At 40.7% G+C, this 20485-nt stretch overlaps 1 protein-coding gene across 3 annotated transcripts in view; it reads left to right on the forward strand.

Moving 5' to 3' along the window:
- DPF3 (double PHD fingers 3) overlaps positions 1-20485 on the forward strand; it is a 154715-nt gene that overhangs the window by 128742 nt on the left and 5488 nt on the right. For 2 of the 3 annotated variants that reach the window (XR_008483011.1, XR_008483012.1), the window contains 2 exons: positions 58-1470; positions 6167-8271. The exons of the other annotated variant lie outside the window; for it this stretch is intronic. The gene's annotated coding sequence lies outside the window, so the exon portion shown is untranslated. Of the gene's footprint in view, positions 1-57; positions 1471-6166; positions 8272-20485 lie in introns of those variants that run through there. 3 annotated transcript variants of the gene reach the window in all.

Consider the following 20485-nt stretch of genomic DNA (forward strand, 5'->3'; position numbering starts at 1 on the left):
ATGATGATGATGCCTTTTGCTTAACCCATGTGCTGATATATTCATCATACATGTCAGCTCATTTGGGAAGAGAAGGCAGGAGGGACGAAGCAGCGCCAGCACGCACTACGGAGGACTTGTTCGGTTCCACGTCAGAAAGCGACACCTCGACCTTTCATGGCTTTGACGAGGACGATGCAGAAGAGCCTCTCTTGAGCCGAGGAGGTGGCTGTGGTGGCAGGTCTCCCTCTGCAGACAAAAAGGGCGGCTGCTAAAATAACTAAAAAGACACAGAAACTCTGAGCTGTCCTTTTCACTACTAAGATTATTATTACATTTTTCATTTTTTAGGTCCTCTTGGGTTTTTGGTTGGTTGGTTTTTTCCCTTCTCCCCCCCTTTTTTTTTTGTTGTTTTTTTTGTCATTTTTGTTATGTTTTTCCTGTGGGGGTGTACACTGAAAGCACAAGCATTTAAAGCTCTTGACAACTACTTTGAAGAGACAGAAGGTTTTTGATTTTCCTGTTTTGTTTTTTTTCTTTCTCTTTTTTTTTTTCACTTTAATTTGGTTTTATCACATCTCCCCTCCTTCTCTTTCTCTTTGGAAACATAAAAAGTGGATTTAATATTTTTTTTAATAGTGAGCAGAGTTGATTTTCTTGTCTTTTAATATATATATATCAGCAAACCACAAAAAATACAGATGGGTTGGAGAACAGAAAGTAAACCCAAATAGTTTTTTTTAATTATTATTATTATTTATATATTCTATGTATTATTAGAAAAAACTACTTTTTAAATAAAAATAGAAAAAAAACCAACAAAAAAGCAATGGATGTCTACTTGGTAATAGAACTGTTTCTAGAGAACCACTGTGGGCGGACTCTATCAGGGGACAAGGAAACCCTTGATGTGATGGCATCTGCATCTTGAGATTTTGCACTTACTGTAGCATGTGACGTCTGGCTCTTACATCTGCTACGCTACAGCCTGAAAATACAAGCAGCACCATCGAAGACCATGGCCTTGGGGAACACATTTCCATCTCCTTTGGACACCTTTACACTCAATAAATCTCCTCTCTGCATCCCTTCATGTCTTCCCCACACTGTTCCACTTTTTTTTTCTTTTCCTTCACCGTTCACTTGATGGACAGCAATTTCCAAGCATAGAGGTGGAATATGAATGGCAAGTCATACACATCACAGAAAAAAACAAAAGGAGGAGCAGAATCCTGGAAGAAATGACATGGAAAAATACCTCACCTATTCTTTTCTTTCAATTTTTAAATTTCAATTCACAGCATTTTTTCCTGTGTTGCCCTCGTTTTCTCTCTGTAGTGTCTTACAAGACACTTTATTTGCTTTTTAATGGCTTCTTTTGAAATAAACCAAAGCAATACTAATTAAAGTTCCAAGGGCAGTGGAGAAGAGAGTGACTCCCTTCCCAGCGACTTTCCCAGAAAGGAGGAAACATGCAGCAGGATTTGAAAGGTATGTCCAAGCTGAAATGTCTTTCACTCAATTGTGAAATTTCTTGCCCTGGCTTTTCAGCAGACCCCTGACTGAGCTTTGTTGTAGCAGCAAATCCCATGGATTAAATTGTATTATACATATGGGCCACATTCATGCCCCTGGTGAAACTAATGGAAGTTCTGTGAGAGCAGGATCCACACTTGCGTACAGTCAGAAATGATGCAAAAGGAGTCAGTGTGTAGTTATGTTTTGCTGTCCTAGTGCAGGCAAAAATCTCCCTGGAGCAGGGGCAAGGTTAAGTTTTAAAGATCTATTTTTACTGATGTACCTAATGCAAACAGGGTGAAATCATGACCTGATTAAGAGCAAAGGCAAAAGAGACATTTCTCTGGACAGTGCCTAATCCTTAAACTGTAGGTGTGTGTTATTGATACCAGAGTAAAAGTCTTAGCCTTGCAATAAGGAATTTGGATATGTACAATGAAACAAGCCAGACCAAATGGACCCCGTTTTTCCTGCTTCTTTGCTAGGGTAGTCTGTCTGTGAGAGCAATTTCAACTCCCTCCTCCACCTTCCAACCTTGTAGAAAAAAGAGAAATAATTCAGTCTCTTGATTTTTTTATTGTTCTCTTTAGACATGAAATGAGCAGTGGCTAAATTCTGCTTTTAGGTATACAGGCATAAATCCAGAATATAAGCTAACTGATGTCTAGATTACATTAATAATCCACCTTCAGGATGCTGTTAGAAAACATTACAAATTCCTCTGTATATGTACATCAAAGGCCAGAGCCATGCACACTTGCCAGGAAAGAGCCTTTTTTAAGGTTTCCCCATTTTGATAATTCTTTTCTGTGTTGCTCCTGATTTATTGTAATCAATCAAGTGTCAAATCAATTATATTTTGACATAATGAATCAGTACTTCAACTGATAAAAACATTGATTTCTTCCACAACCAGTCCTTTTTTTCATCCGAAATAGTGCAAGATAAATAGATAATGTTTTGCTACTTTGCTGTATTTACTAAAGCTCAGTCCTTACAGCACCTGAATTAGGTAGCTGCAACCTACCCAAGTACATCTTTCAGAAGAACTCCCATCACTGTATAAACTGCAGAACAGGCATACTCTAAATGGAGTTTTTCCAAGTGGAGTCCTTAACATTGTCTTTTGTGAACCATGCCTAACGCATTGTGGGCTCTTTTGGAATACAAACAATAATCAGATGCCCATAATTCATTAAGTCTTGAATTAGTTTCACAAATGCAGTTACTATAACAATGCATACAGTCTTAATCCTTTTGCAACTAAACCACCCATCTTTGTGACAACTGGGTAGCACAGTACCCTCAGAAAGAAGTCACAACAGCTCATGAAGTGTATAAAAATTGCAGGCTGACATTTATTACAGATAGCATAGAAAATATCCTCACAGTTATTTATATCATTACTGTGTATATGGATGCTCACTCATTCAATACAGTCCTAAAAGACCAAGTAAGATAATATTAATTCATTTTTATGTAGTGAGAGTAGTTCTTGAATTCCTCAAGATGCCTTATGAGATTGAGATAACCAACATGAGTTTAGTCCAGCAGGATGAGCAGTATGGTGCTGACTGTAGGAAGGCTTTAATCTTAGTGAGGAAATTAGGACATAAAGTTGGAAGCTAAAAGAGTACTTGTTTAAGCTAGGTTGTAAAGTAGAGTTAATGGTGAATATGGCATGGAGTGATAATATGGAAATAAAATATTCTCAGGATATGTAGTACTGGAGTGAAGGCTGGGAAGAGGGAAAGAAGGTTGGTAGTTCCTGAGCTGAAGGAAGATGAAAGCAAAGCAAAGGGGCTGCTGCGCAAGACCCTCTCATGAGGGGAAGATGACAATGTTAATTAGGCAGAAAATATATAGGAGAATGTTTCATGAGTGAAATTAAAAAAAAAAACCAAAAACGAAAGGACTCTGACACTAGCACAACCAACTCAGAAATGAGAGAACTGCACAGTGTCAATTGTGTCTTAAAGGGCACTAGGTCCCAACCAAACTAGGGAGGCATAAAAAAAGTTTGCAATGTGAATTCTGTTTTGTAATTAAACATTTATCTTTGAAATCAGAAGGAATTGTAATGCTCTTTATTCCCCAGTGATTTCAGCAATTCAATGAAACTTTCTGTTCTTCATAAATTCTTCAAAGGTGTAGTCCTTCAACTAATTACAACCCTGGCTATCCCAGTTCTCCAGTTCTCATCTTCCAGATGTCCTTCTTATTACAGGAAGGTTGGCACAAGGCTTTCCAAAGAGTATCCTGAAACACATGTTCCAAACAAACCACATACCCAAATAAGACAAACCCCATGTGAAATGTGAACAAAGGGGTGTTTCATTTCAGGCCCTTAATGCAGACTTTTCTATGTTAAATAATGTAAGCTGTCTCCTCAGGCACCTTTCCACTGCTCCATACTAAAGGATCTTAGAAAACACACATAGTTTCTGGAGTCATCCTCTGCTAACTCTGATTCACAGATGGGAGCAGGAGAATGAAGGAAGTGGCATGTTGCTTAAGCAACTGATAGGGGAGAAGAAAGGCTACATGGAGTGGGCACTGATCCTTAGCCTATTCCCTTTTGAAGCATTTAATTACTTGAAATTTTAGCAGGGACAGACCTCAGCTCTTTCATGAAAACAGTATAAAATTTCAAGCATGATAATATACATTGAGAAAATTTAAAGCAAATACAAGATTCTGGCATAGAAGTTAAAAAGTAAAAGGAGAAACGGGCATGTGGTGGAAGAGGAACTGAAATCTAACTTGCTTCACTTTGCATCTCTTCCCTTCACCCAGACCCCAGTTTTATGGGCTATATTTTTATTTATTTATTGAATTTTTATTTATTGAATATGTAATGGTGCTTGGAATAATATCAAATATATGTGGTAAGGTCATAAATGATGAGCCTAGGCTGCTGAAACAAGGGCCAGAGAGAACTCTACCACTGACTTCAGAAGGATTACCACTGGGCTTTCTTAGCTATTGCTTTTATTGAATGAAACCTCTCTATTAATATGCTTGCTGGTATGGTGTAGACAAGCTCTGAGATGGTCATTTGTTTCAGCAGAATGTGTTATTAGAGTCCCCTCCCCACATTGTTTTGCCTTTGAGCTTTTACATTAGTTATTCATTTTGAATTCCATTTTGCCATGTTAGAGACCTCAGCTTAGGCTCTTGATTGAAGACAGAGACTCAGTTTGCTGCCTGCTGGTGCATGGAGAAAACAAGAACTGCACCCAGAGAGTCAGAGTCCAGACACTGCTGGGGCACCACTGTGTTCTCTCATGCCCACTTTGCCTTTCTTTGGTTAATTCTTGCAATGATATTTTGAGATGGGCCCTAAAATAATAGTTCAAATACCATAAAACTATGGAGCTTTCAAAGCCTGGCTCTTTGTGCAATTTGCCTCTTCCCCATGGCAAGCAGTTTTAGTGAATCAAATCCTCAAGCAAACATTGTATTGACCCCACTGGGAGTCATCTTATTATAAAAACTGCAAAATATGCCCAGTGTGTTTTGTGTTGCTACATATGTAGATGTTTCCAATAAACACCCATTTCATATTATCTTTATTTTTTCTTATTTATATGAAAGTTGTAGCTATAAGTAAAAGTATGAGGCACATGCATGAGTTCATGCTCACATAGGGTTATTTTGACAAACCTCTGAGTGCAGGAATTCAGCTGGGATGAGTTTTTGCTGACTAAGCCATTACAATAAACCCTACCAATCTTTGTTCTCTTTGCCAGATATCTACCAGTGTTGAAAAAAACCCCAACCTGTATAAATACCATACAATACTGAAATTGTGTCAGAACTATTTTGATGTCCCTGTCTGTATTTCCACAAATGCTAAGTTGCCAATTTCAGAGAAGAAAAGTGGCAATAACATTTAGGACAAAACCCAGCTCTTGGGATTTCCAGGCCTGATAGCTCTATTAAGAAGATGCTGCCAGTTCATATCTATGACTTATTCTTTTGGTGTCAGGCAGTTCCTAAGATTTTGGACCTTCATTTAGTCTAGAACTGATATGAGACATGTGGGAAGATATGGGAAGAGGCACTTGCATTTTGTGAAAATACAGATGATTTTATTTGCTATCTAATCCTGCTCAGGATCTTAGCAATATGTAACTTAGTCAATTCATGGAATAAATACAATGAAAAATGCAATCTTTCATTCTTTCCAGAAGTTATTGCATTACTGTCACCCCATGTGTATTGTTTAGACTTCTGAAAATGTCTTTTGTGCCATGCTGTATATGCTTGTGGCTCCCTACAAATAATTAGTAATAGAGGAAGGTAATTAGGGCAGGATTTCATAAGCAAAGGTCTTAACCTCTACTGAAGACACAGCTCTCTAAGCTGAATGATGAAGGTTATTTAATAATGTTCCTGAGAAGAAAGATTGACAGTGTGCAGTGCCTTTCTTGTCAATATGCTTTTTCTTATCCTATTTGTTTGCTTTGTGTTCATTTATGGCTTCCACAGTCAGTTGAAACTGAGTCTGTTGAGCTATACTTTCAAGAAACGAGAATTCAAGCAATGTTGGAAGTTTGGTTTGTGCTGTTTCTGTTTTTTTTTTTTTTTTTCTTTCTGAACATGTGCTTTTTTTTGTCTGCTTGAGTTTGTTTAGTTTCACTTTGTATTGCCTTTTCCTCTGCAGTCAGCCCTGCCCTCGTGGATTCCATCAGCCTTCAAGCAAAACATTTCAGAAGAACATCGAGAGAAGCCAGGATGCTTTGATACTTCTTTCCTTGCCCTGAGTCGTCTGTACCTGAGTTCCATCTGGCACAGGAGTCTGGACTGTGGGAAGTTGGCTGCCAACTGTTGAGAGAAGTTCTGGGGATGCCCTAAGCTGGTGCAATACAAAGAAGTTTTTTGAAGTCTTGATTTCACTTTCTTTTAAGTGTGTGTATAAACCCAGGTCAGACTGGAATTGATCTACAGTAGAACTGACTGAAAAACAAACAAACTGAAAAAGACAACTATTTTATTTATTTCGATATTTAAGAAAGAAGTGCTGAAGTTGCACAGTATTTTTGTTTGAAATACATTTTACTTCAAATTTTAAATGCAATTTTGTGAAGACATGAAATTTTAAAAAGCACTTACTGTAAAATAAAGACTGAATATTTACTTTAAGGAAAAAGCTTTTTTTAAATAATGAAAATAAAGATCAACTCTGCTCTCTCTCTTACTTTAAAGAAGCCATTCATACATGTGCTGGGTATCTTTGTTTTTTGAAAATTGGATGTGGTAAGTGAAGATTGTTCTGATTTATTTTCTTTTTAATAATATTATCCTGTTAGATGCTTAAAATCTACTTTGCTGTACTGTGTTAGGCACAAAAACTGTTGGAGTAGCAAAGACCAGGCTCAGTGGTTGAATTTCTTTGTTACCAGATTTCATGTCCATTTCAAAGGACTGTCCTCCCAGTAGGATTGATCTGTCTCTTCTGCATGGCAAAAGAGGTTTGCTCTTGAGCAACTCTGTGAAATACTTCTGCTGAAAGAGGGCTTTGAGAATTGAAAACAAACTCTGATCATTTTTGTATTATCTTTTGCTTTGGTAATTCCACAGCTGATTTTGAGTTGGTTGTAAGGGAAGTATCTAAATGTTAGGTGCCCTTGGCATGGATCTAGGTGTCAAGAATGATGTCATACATAGAAAACTTGTGTATTTCAGCCTTTTCTGAACTGGTAGTGGACTTTGAAAAGCATACAGGTGCAACCACACATCTGCAATAAGCGACAGGGGTTACTATGCAGGAGAAAAATATGAGTTCCCACAGCTGCAATTCTAAGTTGTCCTGTGAGGCAGCAGGGAGGGATGGTCACATCCCAACTTCTGAATCATTAGGCAGTGTCCCAGTGAAAAAGGAGGGTTTTGTTGGCCAGATCTACTCGCAGTGGATAGCACAGGTCTGCTCATTGTCTTGGGTGACGAGGTCTAGGAGAGATGCAGGATAGCCTTGTGACTTAGGAGAAGAGGACTGGACTTGGCTCTGTCTTGCACCCCTGCTACAGAGGAGAAGCAAACTGAGGGCAAAGCACACCAACAGTTATTGGAATTGACCCTCAGGGTTTAGGCAGACAAAAATATAATGTGGCTTATGTTGTCTTTCAGAATGGAAAAACTATGTCTACAAAAATGCATGTTGACTAGGTGAAGCTGACAGAAAACCTGATACTGTTTTGTGTTTCCTGCACATCTAGAACACAAACTCACCTCATTGAGAGGTTTCCATGTATCAGTAGCAGCAGAGTTTTTAGTCTTCTCCCTCTCCCTGTTCCCACTTCTTCCCAGATTAAAACATAAATTTAAAAATAACCATGTAAGGTAGTCCTGCTCAAACTGAATTAAATGACAATTTGTGTCCTAATTGGGCTCTTTAGCAGGATGGGTTTGCTTTGCTCATGTTGTTGATTTCTAAACATGCAGTGGGGAACTGCCTCTAGAAAAAAAATAAAAATAATTTCATCAAAATATAAGACGCACAACTGTAATGAAGATTTGAAAACTGCAGGGTCTGTGTTCAGTTTGTGTAATATTTCTTCCAAATAAAAGTTCTGCTTCTAGCATCCCTACTGTATATTCCTCTGTAAATATTACTTTCCCAAAGCAATTCCACAACGTCTTTTTTAGTGCAAATAATCTTCTTTTAAAAAGACATTGTTGAGTAACATATATGTACATTTACTTTTCTAAGTTCTCCATTGTTTATAATACTCTCTTTGAAGCTTAAAATAAAACTTCCTCCTCTATTGATTTTGTTTCCCTTTTCCATTTTGTAAATTATGACTTTTGTCCCCGGATTTTGTTTTGTACTTCCTAATGAACCATGGCATTAACCAAGAATTATCTTAATTTTTCTCTTTTACTTTCTCTTCTACATTCATTGGACTGCAGGAAATGGTCCTGTTGCTTGCTATAGAGAAGGTAGGCAGGAAATAAAAAAGTGTTTCTGTATAGGGCTCATTATAAGAGTGTTTTCTATCCTTTGGTGATAATAGACGATCTTCCTAAATGTGTTTGTATTTTAGTAGCCTTCTTTATGAGATTAGTAGAATTGCATTAAGGTAGTCTGGAGTCAAAGGTGGAGTCTAAGCTATATGATAGCTGTTTGCATAGATTTTAGTGACATTACCTTAAGGAGTCTTGCCCCTACCTACGCCAGTTTCCAGTCCAGCCACTGGAGTAACTGGAAGCTGTGATTCCCTTTGCATTTCACAGTGCTGGCATGAACCTTCCCTTTCCCCTTACATGTATTAGATTAATGATATGGCTGTATAGAATGAAAAGAGAATGAGGAAATACTGTTTTAGATTAGATGCTATCTTTTTAGGAAACTCTGTGTGTGACCTCTTCCCTAATGTGTTATTTTTTACAGATGGGTTCCTACCTGTCTGATTCTTAACATGTGTGTGACAGACTGTGTGTCTTTGTGGCAGATAATTAACTACTAACAGGGAGGGAGGGAGGGAGGGAGGAAGGAAGGAAGGAAGGAAGGAAACTGCTTGTGGCACCAGTGCAGTAGGTCATCTGCCATTTAACATCCATTGCCATTTTCATTGTCCTCAGTGTGATGATGCACAGTGCAGAGTCAGACATTTTTGCTAAGGTAGCCAGGAGTGAACATGCATGTTGAAATTGGCCTTTATGGATGTCTGTCAACACCTGGTTGAGATGAATGGGATCTTTCCCACCACAGCAGAGCTGTTGTTATAGGCTGTCAGAGTCCGAGGAATGTCTCCACATAAGTCTTATTACTTTGAATATTTTTGTGCCTTTTTATTTTCTTTTCTCTTTTTCTATTTTTTTTTAAAGTCACAGGTCTGGAATTAGAAATGTTAAAGAAAAAATTTAATTTTGGAGAAACAGAATCTGAACAGATAAGCCCAGGGACAGGTTTATGCTGACATAAATAGATCTTATTTTCTTGTTTGGAGAATGGCTTTTGCCAGTGAGAGTGAGGGATGGCAGCAGGAGGGACTAAAAGTGTCTTTCAGCACTGCAGCAGTCAATGGGTGCCCCCAAAGCTGTATTTCCTTGGACTGAGATTGAGCTGAAGGCTGGCAAGTCTGAAGGCTGGAATCCTGTTTTCTCTGGGTGGAGTGAAAACAGCATCAGCTAATTTGCTTTGGCCTGAACTAGAATATTGGACTGGTTTAAGATTTATTCCAAATTTTTGCCTACAATCAGAAAAAAGAAAATCTGATTAAATTTGCAAGCCCTACTTGTATTTAAATCCATCAGCCTATAGATGATAAAGAAAACCCATAGCACTTTCTTTCTAAACCCAAGCTTTTAATTCTCATTAGCAATGGCATAGACTTCTCTGTACCCCATCCCATCCCCGGTGTTGAAGGTGGATGAGTAAGACCTCAACTACATCAGGCATGCATAGCAGAGCACATAAGCAATGACTACTGGGCTGGGTGTGTCCAAATTGTGACTCGATGTTTTTAAGACCTCTATTATCCCTTGGAAATTGTTGTATAAAGATTGTATTGTTTGCTGCACTAAAGCTGGACATTTGCCATAGTTAAGCCCTAACTTTGATTTTAATGACATAATATGAGAGCCATCCATCTGTGGCACCTCACCAGAATATTTTGAAGACCTAACTACATTGTCTGCTGTTTCAACAAATGATCTTGCAGTGCCTGTTAGAAACTTCTACTATCACATCTGTCATTTCATGATGTTTTGTCTTTGCACCTTGTAACTCTGCATGATTCCATGGGGGGTGAACCATGGTGGGAGAAGGATGGCATTTACCCTCATGAAAGCACAGATTTCTGGAGCATGGTGTTGTGGCTGATAATGCCATCCATAATTAGAAACAGGTTTGCTTAATTTTGCCTGAGGCAGCTGTGGTAACTTTAAATGATGTACAAGCCAACCATGGCACTGCTAAGGAAAAGGGAACATGATTTAAACACTGAAGCTGGCCAGTGCGCTAAAGCTTTTGGAACTTCTGCTGCCTACCTGAGAGAGCTTGCAGAAGGTACCTTTCTTTTTCTTTCTTTTTTTTTTTTTTTTCTTTTGCAACTCAGCTGATGGATGGTACCTCTTGAGTAGGAACAGACACAGCCCCCCTTCAATGTCTTGAAATTGAGTGGTTTGGGATTTTTTGGAGTAGGGTTTAATTTCTCATTGCTGGTCATCTTCTATAACCAGTTGTCAGCAATACCTAGTTTATATCTATGTTTGTATAGGTATTAAGAGTAATTTTTTATTTGGACTGAAGCCTCTTCCTATTAAATTTCATCAGTCTTTGCTGTTAAGTGTCCTTATGTCAGTAACTTCATTGTGGACTGCAAGTAGTGAATGAAGATGACCAAATTTTTCAATACAGCCTCCCTTTTTTGCAACAAAATAGAGATTTTAAGTAATACGGGAGATAGTTTTGTCAAACATCACTGCAGACTTAGCTTGCTATTTTTTATTTCTTTCTGTAGCCAACAGCCATTAAATTCTTCATATGATGATTTCAGGAATCAGTATTGAGGCAAACTCCCCCAGGTGAGAGGAAGTCATTGGATGGGAAATAGTGGAAAGCCATCCTGTCACCAAAGGGGTATTTTTATTTTAGTGTTAACCAGTGTGACATAGGTTTCAAATTCATGTAGCAGTTTGTGCAGTAGAATTTGCATGGAATGGTTTTAAGTCAATGTTGGAAAAATTAATTTTCCCTGTTGGTACACATCATAGCTGCTTCATATCAGTGCTCTGCTGGGAGTGGCTTAAATATGTTAAACAACACTAAAGTCTTTCAGCCCTTTCCCTGGGCTCAACAACTTGTTTAACAGTGCAGTGAATTCTGGGTCAGCAGTCTCATCCTTTGCTGGAATATCTGGACTTTGGATTCTTAAAGAGAAGGTTCCAGGACTTCTCAGATCTTTCTATATTGACTGTGTCTCTGAATGCATCTATCAGTCTAGAGGCTTAGGATAGTTTTTTAGCTGTCCACAGACTCTCTCTGAATTGAATTTGCTGTTGTACTGTTCAAGCATGCAGATGGTCCAGAATTGTGTATTCCTTCATCTGGAGAAAAGGACCTTCCCCGGCTTAGGGGACTTCATTTCCCTTGCAGCCTCTTCATTAACTTCCTCTCCAAGGACCCTTTCCTGACCTCCATTAAGGGCGAGATTTTACAAGTACTTAGTGAGCTGAAAGAACAGAGATAAATTTCCTAAGGACATCCACAGCCATTATATTCCTCTGTGGCTATTTACATATTTACAGGTCTGGCAATATGTGAAGAAGAATTAGTCCCCATTAGGCTCAGTGTAGCTATCACTGAGAATTGCCAGACATCTTGTGGCTGGTGAGATCACACCTAACAAGTGAACATTGCAGGTGATGAACACCCTCAGCAACTGTTTAAAGTGAAAGGATTTGGGGTACCCAGAGCTTGGTCAAACCAACCCATAGGAGAGGATTTCCCAGCTTCCTGGCCATTAACAGAACACTGAGCAACAGACCTGCTGGCCAATGGAGCAGCCAGTTAAAAGCAGGGTCAGAAGAGTCAGAGATTGTTGTAGTACTGTAGAAGACAATTTCTTTAATTAAATACAATAATATTCTACTTTTGTATAGGCTTTGTTAAATTATACCTTTGGTGTTGAAAAATAGCGAGACTAATGAACTGCTTAATGAGGGACATTAGTGTCCAGTGCCATGGAACTACCTGATTTCTTGTTTGGTCTGACAAGGTATTTAGCTGCTGTGAGTTATTGGTTGTGTAGGTTAAAGCAGCACTACTCACTTGTTGCAGGTTAAGGAATGGCCAGGGCTTTGACTTAACTAATCTGGGCTCGAAGGTCTGGTGAGCTCTAAGAAAAGAGATCATGGATTTTAATCATGTGGTCTTCCACTGGTAAAAAAATACAAACCTACTTTTTTAATCTGTGTCAGCATTTTGTTGGACATTTACTCAAAAAAGCCATTGAAACAACTGAACTGAAAAATACCATGGTGAGGATAAAAGATTTTGGTTTGATTCAAAATGAAACACAATCTCTCCTCAATGAAATGACCCTTTCCCATTGCCAACTGTGCACAGGCTTGAATGAAACATTTCATTTGCAACTATTTTTTCTCTTTCTTAAAAACAATTCCCTTGAGTTCTTTTGAAGCAAGGTACTGCTCCAAAATGAAAGTCCAGCTTCTTATTTGTGAGACACTGGTACAAAATGTCTCAACCTTTCTGAAAATCAGTTTTTTGCCCTGCCACCTCTTAATCCTTTCTTCCCTCCCATTTACTTTTGACTGAAACTCCTTTGAAGGAGTTCAAATTCATTCCTTCACTCATATGTTTAGATCACCTTGAAGCTGCATTTTTTAGAGAGAAAACAACGCCATTTCACTCCCTCCTACCCTGCTCATACTGATGCTGTTCAGCATGTGCTTATAGCACTTACTTCCCTCTAGATATTGATGTTGCTGGGAGTTTGGTGGGGAAGGAAAAACTGGCTGTCTTGTTGATGAAATCTCTATTGACACTTTAAAATTCCCAACCAAACAGGGGTTTTCACTTACAGAGAAGGGAAAAAAATCAGTGTTTTCCAGCTTCTGGCACTGCATTACAAACAATGGAGAGTGTGCATGGGGATCACTGCCTGTTTGGCAGCTGAAAGGGATTCCTTAACTCAACAAGAGACTGAAGTACCTTGGTCCAAATTGGTCTTGTTTGTGTTGAGTGAGGCAGTTCTACTTATGTCTGAATATACAGTCACATTAACAACAGTGTAAATTATGCTTCTGTGAGAAAGACAGGCCTCTTGCATTTTCAGTATGTACACATCAATCATCAGTCATTTACCCATCATGTGCTGAATATCTTTACCTAGATGGTATGTGGTTACCTCATGCAAGAGCGATGAGGTCACTGTCTATGCAATGGCATGGTTAAGTTCTGCATAGTTAAGTTTCTTTATTATCAAAATTTAAATAATTTCTCTGGAGTTTGCCATTTGATTTGAAATTTCTGGAAACCTGCTGGCAGGGAATTACTCTAGAGTCATTCCTTAATCTTTCTAGAAAGTTAGTCCAGAGATTAGTAATACTGTCTCCTTTTCCCCTTTCCTTTCCCCAAATTAATCAGCTTGCCCTGTTTCCAAGTTTCCAAGTGTGTTTATGAGATGTCTGTTCCATGACTCATGGGTGAAATCACCACTGGAGTTCTCCCCACAGTCCTTGGTGCTTGAGGAGGACCATACTGGTGCAGTGGGGTTGTCTTGGTGCTCTCTGAACTGACTGGGTGAGCATGGCCTGGTTTTAGTGAAGAGGTGTCCTTGTCATGGTACGTCACTTTATCACTCTCTCCTGCTTAATCCCAGCGGAGAAGCCCCTGTTGGAGTGCTCTGGGGCAATGACATGTCCCATCTACTGCTGCCACTGGCTCAGGTTAGACCCCCTTTGTTGGGTCAGTGTGGAAGCTCTGGAATCTTTTCAAACACTGCCTTGATACCATGAGCAGCTCTGGGCATTGCCGGGCAGCCCTGCAGGCGTGCTGCCATCTGTGGCTGTGTTAGCAGGGCAGTTTAACACGAGAGCTACTGGGGAGGGACCAGGTATTTGGACAGCAAATGTGGGTTCAAGCAGGTAGCAGAGTCCTCGTTCATGTTAAAGAGAGGGGAGGAGGGGAAGCGCTGATATCTTATTTTATGGGGGATTTAACAGAGGCACTGTGCTTGCAGAAGGCTACTGAGGCTGCCATTTCCCTAGCATTTTAAATACCACCCGACTCCTCTCATTACAGCTGGGGATTTTGGCTCTCCCAGGGGGGAGGAGATGTTCTAAATGGGCTGCCAGGGAGGTGGATTTAATGCACTAGGAAGAGCTGGCTTCACCAAGTTAAAAAGCAAAACAAAACCCAATCCTCCATTCCTATTTTTAGTGTTTATGACCAAGTATTTTTGCTTGGTTGCTCAATTTGAAAGGGTTTAGTGAGCCTGCCAGTTGATTGAAAGCTCTGTGGTGTGTGAGCTGGCCTGGCTGGGGAGCCTGCAGTGCATAGCGACGAGGTCGGAGCTGTGCCGGAGGTTTTTTTCCACTGCAGTTTGTTGAAGGGTAACGAAAATGTCCCCGGGGCAAAGGGGATGTTGGCTTTGCAGGTTGTGGTGATTCATCTTGCCTGGATAAGCAGTCTTTCTCCCATTCCTGCATTTTCATCTCCATCTACCTCACCCCCACTCCACTGCGCATCCAAATGCAAGGCCAGCCCCTGTCCACGCAGGGGTTTCGCTGGGGGTCTCCGGCAGCAGCCCCGGGGAGCGGCACCGCCTGGGCAGCATTAGCATGCAGTGCCTGTCCTCCTGCCCAGTTCATGTTCTATAAATGGGTTCATTCTCGTCATTAGGAGCGATGTCCCCGGCATATGGAGTCCGTGCGGTGCCTGCAGGCAGGTTTCCTTCCTGTTGGTGTTGGTAAGCAGCCCGAGCGCCTCCTGGCAATTAGCAGATCGTTACCCATAATGCAGCACGCAGCGATGCAGCCTGGTGCTTTCTCTGGAGGTCACTCTGACCTAATTCACCCCCAGGAATTGTACAGCGCTGGCATGACTTACCAGTGCATTAACAAGCTGATGCTTCAGTACAAGGTTATTTGAGTGCTCCCACATTATTTTTCTTAGGCAAGAACTAGCCATTTTGTCTGGCGGCCAACAGTGGTTAATAAGGGCTAGTCCGGAAGAAGAGGGGGCCGAGGGCTGTCTGGTTTTGAGATGAGCCATCGGGGCATGGGGGATCTCTTTGGCTTTAAAGCTGGGCACTGTTTCTGGCACCTCAGGTTGCAAACGCTCAGGGCTCAGTTTGCTACCTCAGTTCTGTGTTCCCACAGCGTGTTCCCAATGAAAAGAGCAGCCTGTGCCAGGTGGGCCTCAGTCCCCATGGCTCGGCTTCAGAGGGGAGGACAGAGGGATGGGCCTGTGCCCCAGATCTGCCCCAGTTCAAACCTCTGGGAGATATGAAATGGAGGTGTGGATTTCAGCCTGTCCAAGCAGTTTTGGAAGGGCAGATGTGCCTGACCAGTGGGGAGCACCCACACAGCAGCAGAAAACTTGGCAGGGCTCATCCTCCCTCTGGCAAACCTGAACACAGGGCAGAGGGCCTGGCTGCAGCATCATCAGCCCAAATCTGGGTGTTCTCCAAGGGTAATGATTTGTGTGCACCAAAGTTAATAGAGACTATTAACTTTATTAACTAAACTATTATTAATGATAACTACATTAACTAAACTATTATTAGTTTTTAGAGACTGTTAAAATCTCTAATTTATTTTCATTTCTCCCTGCTAACATATGTATGGCTGGATTGTGCGTGCTGAGGAAGTGGCATACTCAGGGAGAGGCACACACAGACCTATTGCAGTAAAACTCTTTTAAAACTTTTCTCAAGGAGTTTTCCTTTAAGATATGGGGCATCTGCCATCACGGGAATGGTGTGTGGGAAGTGATTTGACTGACAAACCATTAGGAATAACTCACTCCTGGCTTGTCCCTTTGCATGCTCCAGAGGTCACCCCTGAATTGCACCCAGCTCCTCCTGCCACCCTGTCACACAGAGGTACACTGCCTTGTCCACAGCCCATCTCCTTGGGTGCATGTGGGTCTCTGCATGCACATTTGTGCGTACTTCATTTTGTTCATGCACGAGTGGCCTCAGCCAAGCTTTGCCCTTCTATACCCTCTGTAACCCAGGCTCCTTATGCCAGCTGATGCTCTCAATACTTAAAGTGATTTCTGAGGAAATTATGCAGCATTGTAGAGTCAAAGCTATGCCTGAGTAGAGCTGGTGAGTGGACTTTCCTCAGGCAATGAAATTTTCTGGCAAGTGCCTGGAGATGAGGGGTCTTTTGGCAGGAACTTATTCCTTTGCTCCCCATGCCCTTTGGTGCTTTCATGGATAAAGAAACAACAGGGCGGTGCAGGAGAGTGAGCTGCAAGTGCTACCTGCCTCACTCCACCATTTTTTAACTTCCCCAAGATCCTTGGCCTTGCTTTCAAACACAGGTCTGTCCTGTTTTCTCCAATTACACCTGCCAGACTGCAGCTGGGGCTGAACGTCCACCATTTGCACAGGGGTTTTATTTATCCCTTGGGCAAACAATTAAAGTGGGCTCTCTTGTATCAGTGCCAAATATTTGAGCAATTGCTTGTAATTTATATAAGTTCTTCCTCTGGAACTGGCAGTACTGAGAAGCAAACCACCACCCCCAGAGTGCAGCTGGCCACCAGTCCTGCTGCTAATGCAGCAGAGTGCCCCTTCTCTTTTTGTGGACTCAGTTCTGTCCATGCTGGCCAGAACAACTGTAGGGCCAGAAAATGAAATAATAGGAACTATAAGCTCTTCTACAGCTGAGTGGTTTCAGAGATCCATCAATTATTAAAGGCATTAATTCTTCCACAATTACTGGCACGTTGTGACATATTAGAATAGAGGAGAGTTGGTCTCTGACCAAATCAGACCGACCAGACTCTTCAGTGAAACCACTGAGTGTTTTTGGACTCACTTCTTTAGCAGAGTTGGCAGTGCTGGAACACACTGGGAGAAACAGCTAGGTTTTCTCACTTCAGCCAGGACACAGAAATTCACAGTGGTGATATTTCTTGTCCTGTCTGATAATAATAAACCCCAATGTGGTGCCTGTGAGACTTTCTTTTGTTTTTTTGTATGTTTTTCTTAAGAAGGGCCCTGTACTGAAGGAGGTGAGACAAGAGCTTTTCACCTGCAGCCTCCAACGTCTACCCCTGTCTTGGCTGCCAGGAAAGCTGTTTTATTTTTCTATAATGAAATACTCCTGCTTTTCCATATCATAGAGACAGTGTGGCAGGTGGTGCCTTGGCTCCTCACCCCATGAACACTTTTGAAGGCTTCTGTTCATGAGTCCCTCCATTTGAGCAGGCAAGCATAGGTCTCTAGACTGTAACACCTTCACAGTGCAAGATGGGAAGGGCCAGGAAATGCCAAGAACTCCCCAATCTCATCCCTTAGGAATGCTTGGTCTTTTTGTGAGAGTTGCAGCTTCTTTAGCCCTGGGATTCTGGCAGAGCCAAGTTCTTCAGTGTTCCTGGATAGTCTGAGTTTTTAAGGACCTTTTTTAATCCAGCTGTTGTTAACACTGTGTATCTATAAGCACAGATCTGTATCTATCTTCTTAGACAGACAAATGAAGGATACCTTTTTAAATCATAACCATAAAATTATATCACTTATTAGATCTAAAAGTTTCCCTTCTTTTGTACAGGTAATGGTAATAATTCTGTCAAATTATGGCAGTGGCCACAAGAGACCTTATTCAATCTTAGCAGGAGGAAATTTTGCATTTTCTTTGCATGTAAACTTCCATTATTTGGATGGGGCTCCTGTGACATAGGCCATTATATCTGTAATATGTATTTATAGTTGTTTAAAGACCTGAAAGTTTATGGAATAAATCTGATGCAATATAGCCAGGAGGCCTGTGAGTTTTCATCACTCTATTGATTAAAAAGCCCACCACTACACTGTGAAGGTAACGGAAAGAATTGGAAACTGGGTAAACATTCCTTTTATTCTGTATAAATAATTTCACATTTGTTTTTTAAAAAGAGTATTTGCTTTTTTTCCCCCTCAAGATAATCTCTGCCTTTGTTTGAAAAAGGTTATTGATTGGATTGTTAACTTAAATAGTCTGTGGCGGGTGTGACAGAGCACATGGCTGCAATTAATCTTGCAATGCAGAATCCATTATTGAAAAAGCACTAATGAGCCATTCTAAGGCCTTCACTGGTCACAGAGCGACTGGAAGCAGCAGATTGCTCCTGCCCTTTAATGTCAGTTTTGGTCTTTAGTGTTATACAGCCAGTGTAAGCAGGAGAGATTTTTGGATCTTTTTAGGGTATTTATGTTAAAATTATCCTTCCCATCCACCTGCAATTGTAGCAGGTGCAGGATACAAGAAATGGTCTCTGAATGTGCTCACCTCCCTGCTCTTCTGACCAGATGTCTGGTGGACATAATGTACAATTAAAGCCAGTGGCATGTGAAACACTGATGTCACTATAAAATATGGTCTCAGTCTCAAAGTTCACATCCAGAAGAGAGTTTTGACAAAGATGAGAGAGCTTTCAAACCTGATCTACACTTTAAAATATTGTTTTAAGACAAAGGGATGAGCTGTTGAAAACCTCACTTCAAGTTTTATTGTCTCTGTCAGTTGTTTATAGCTATTGCAACATAGCAAAAGTTTAGGTAGACAATAGTTATGGTAGATTAGAAACTGTCAGTGTTAACATATTGCCTTCTCCTTCAACAGAACTGCTCCCAGAGTGTATTTTAGAGGTCTGTCTATTGACTTCGGTGACACCATAAATATGTGTTACTTCCTCCCCCAATTAGATCTGCAGAGCTGATACAGACTTGTGAGAGTGATCCAGGGTTTGCCAGGGTGGAGCCGTCACCTGAATTATTAACTGGCTTTCAGCTGCAGACTCTGCTGCACACCTTGGCCACAGCAAACGCTGTTCATCACGCAATTAGGTGAAATAAGCCTGCTTCTCCATCTGAAACACATAGCAAGAAGACTGTCAGCTCTCTGACTTGGGGGCTACCACGGTGTCCATAACTTGAATCACATTTTGGACTGCCTTGTGTGTAAAAGATAATTGTGGCCTGAATTAGCCTTTTTATTTTTAAGGAAAAAAGAAAGGGAATTTGAATCTATCTGTAGTAGCTTGCCACATGCAGCTCCAGGACTTTGTCTTCAGGTATTCTGACACAGAAGGAATGCTAAGAAGTTCTGTGATATGGAGCAGGCGTGGTGGTCACTAACACTGCCTCAGGAAGTCTTGAATGTGTGAATTTTCTCATAGCATGTAAAACACTAGGTTTTGAACAAAAGTAGCAGGAAAAGAAAGAGATCGTGAAGAAGGAGAAACCAGGGAGGAAAGGAAAAAGAATTTTAATATTTTGAGTATCTAGTGGCCTGCTTGCCATATACTACAGTGCCTCACCGTGCTGATAGCATAAGTAAAAAATAGTCTTTCCAATGACATTAAGCTGGGATCATGGTAGCAAAAGGAATGTTGCTTAATGTGAAAGATCTGACTTAGAGGCTGAAGAAAGGCATTCTTTTTGCCTTACACATGGTATAAGCCCTGGGCTAACAGAGAGCAACCTGCAGCTATGCAGACTCAACTCTTGCAGTCACAGTACTTGGAGACAGAGCCTAATGGAGTGAATGAATTGGTATGTTCTTGCAAAATACTTCTGCTTTGCTACTAGAAAGAAACCACTGTGGCCCTCGCTCTATTCCTAATTTTTCTAAGGAATACTCCCACAAGAGCCCATTTCTTTTAAGCTTGTTGTGTTAGAAAGGGAGGGTCCTCAGCTGGACTCTGCAATGAGCAATGTGTGTGCACAGGCAAGTGAGCATGTGAGGATGTGCATGCATTTAGCTGGGATTTATTTCTGTAAGTTTGATTCCATTCTTTTGTTTCTTTTCAAATGTGACTGAAGCTATTTAAGTCTCTGATTCATTCACCTCCCTATATGAGTTGTTTTCTGTGATATATTCCAGCACTGTGCAACATTTCTGGAAGCAACTCTCTGCGGTTGGGATGCATTTCTCCTTGATGTGCAGCATGGCACATTTGTTCTATTTACTGGTGTTGAAATAAGGTTTGCATTCAATGTAAATCAGATCTGGAGAAACATTTCAATGTCATGTCAGGTTCTGCTAGTTTGGTAGTATCAGAAAGTATATGTGGTCCTCTCAAGTAAGAAAAGGCATCTTGTCACATCTCCTTTTGCTTAGTTGCAGTCTCAAGGCCCCCAGAACTTTAGTTGGTCCACTGTAAATCTCAGTAAAAACTGTCACTTGTTTTGTGCTGACATTTCAAGGGCTCCAAACCCCGTGATCTTCTTAGACCATCTGAGCCCATCAGTATTGTCAAGATGTTTCTTTATTCAAAGGCTTAAGAGTGATATGAGCA

This window comes from Melozone crissalis, unplaced genomic scaffold (assembly GCF_028551555.1).
Source record: "Melozone crissalis strain CALT ecotype California unplaced genomic scaffold, PUWL_Pcris_2 ptg000018l_1, whole genome shotgun sequence".
NCBI lineage: Eukaryota > Metazoa > Chordata > Aves > Passeriformes > Passerellidae > Melozone > Melozone crissalis.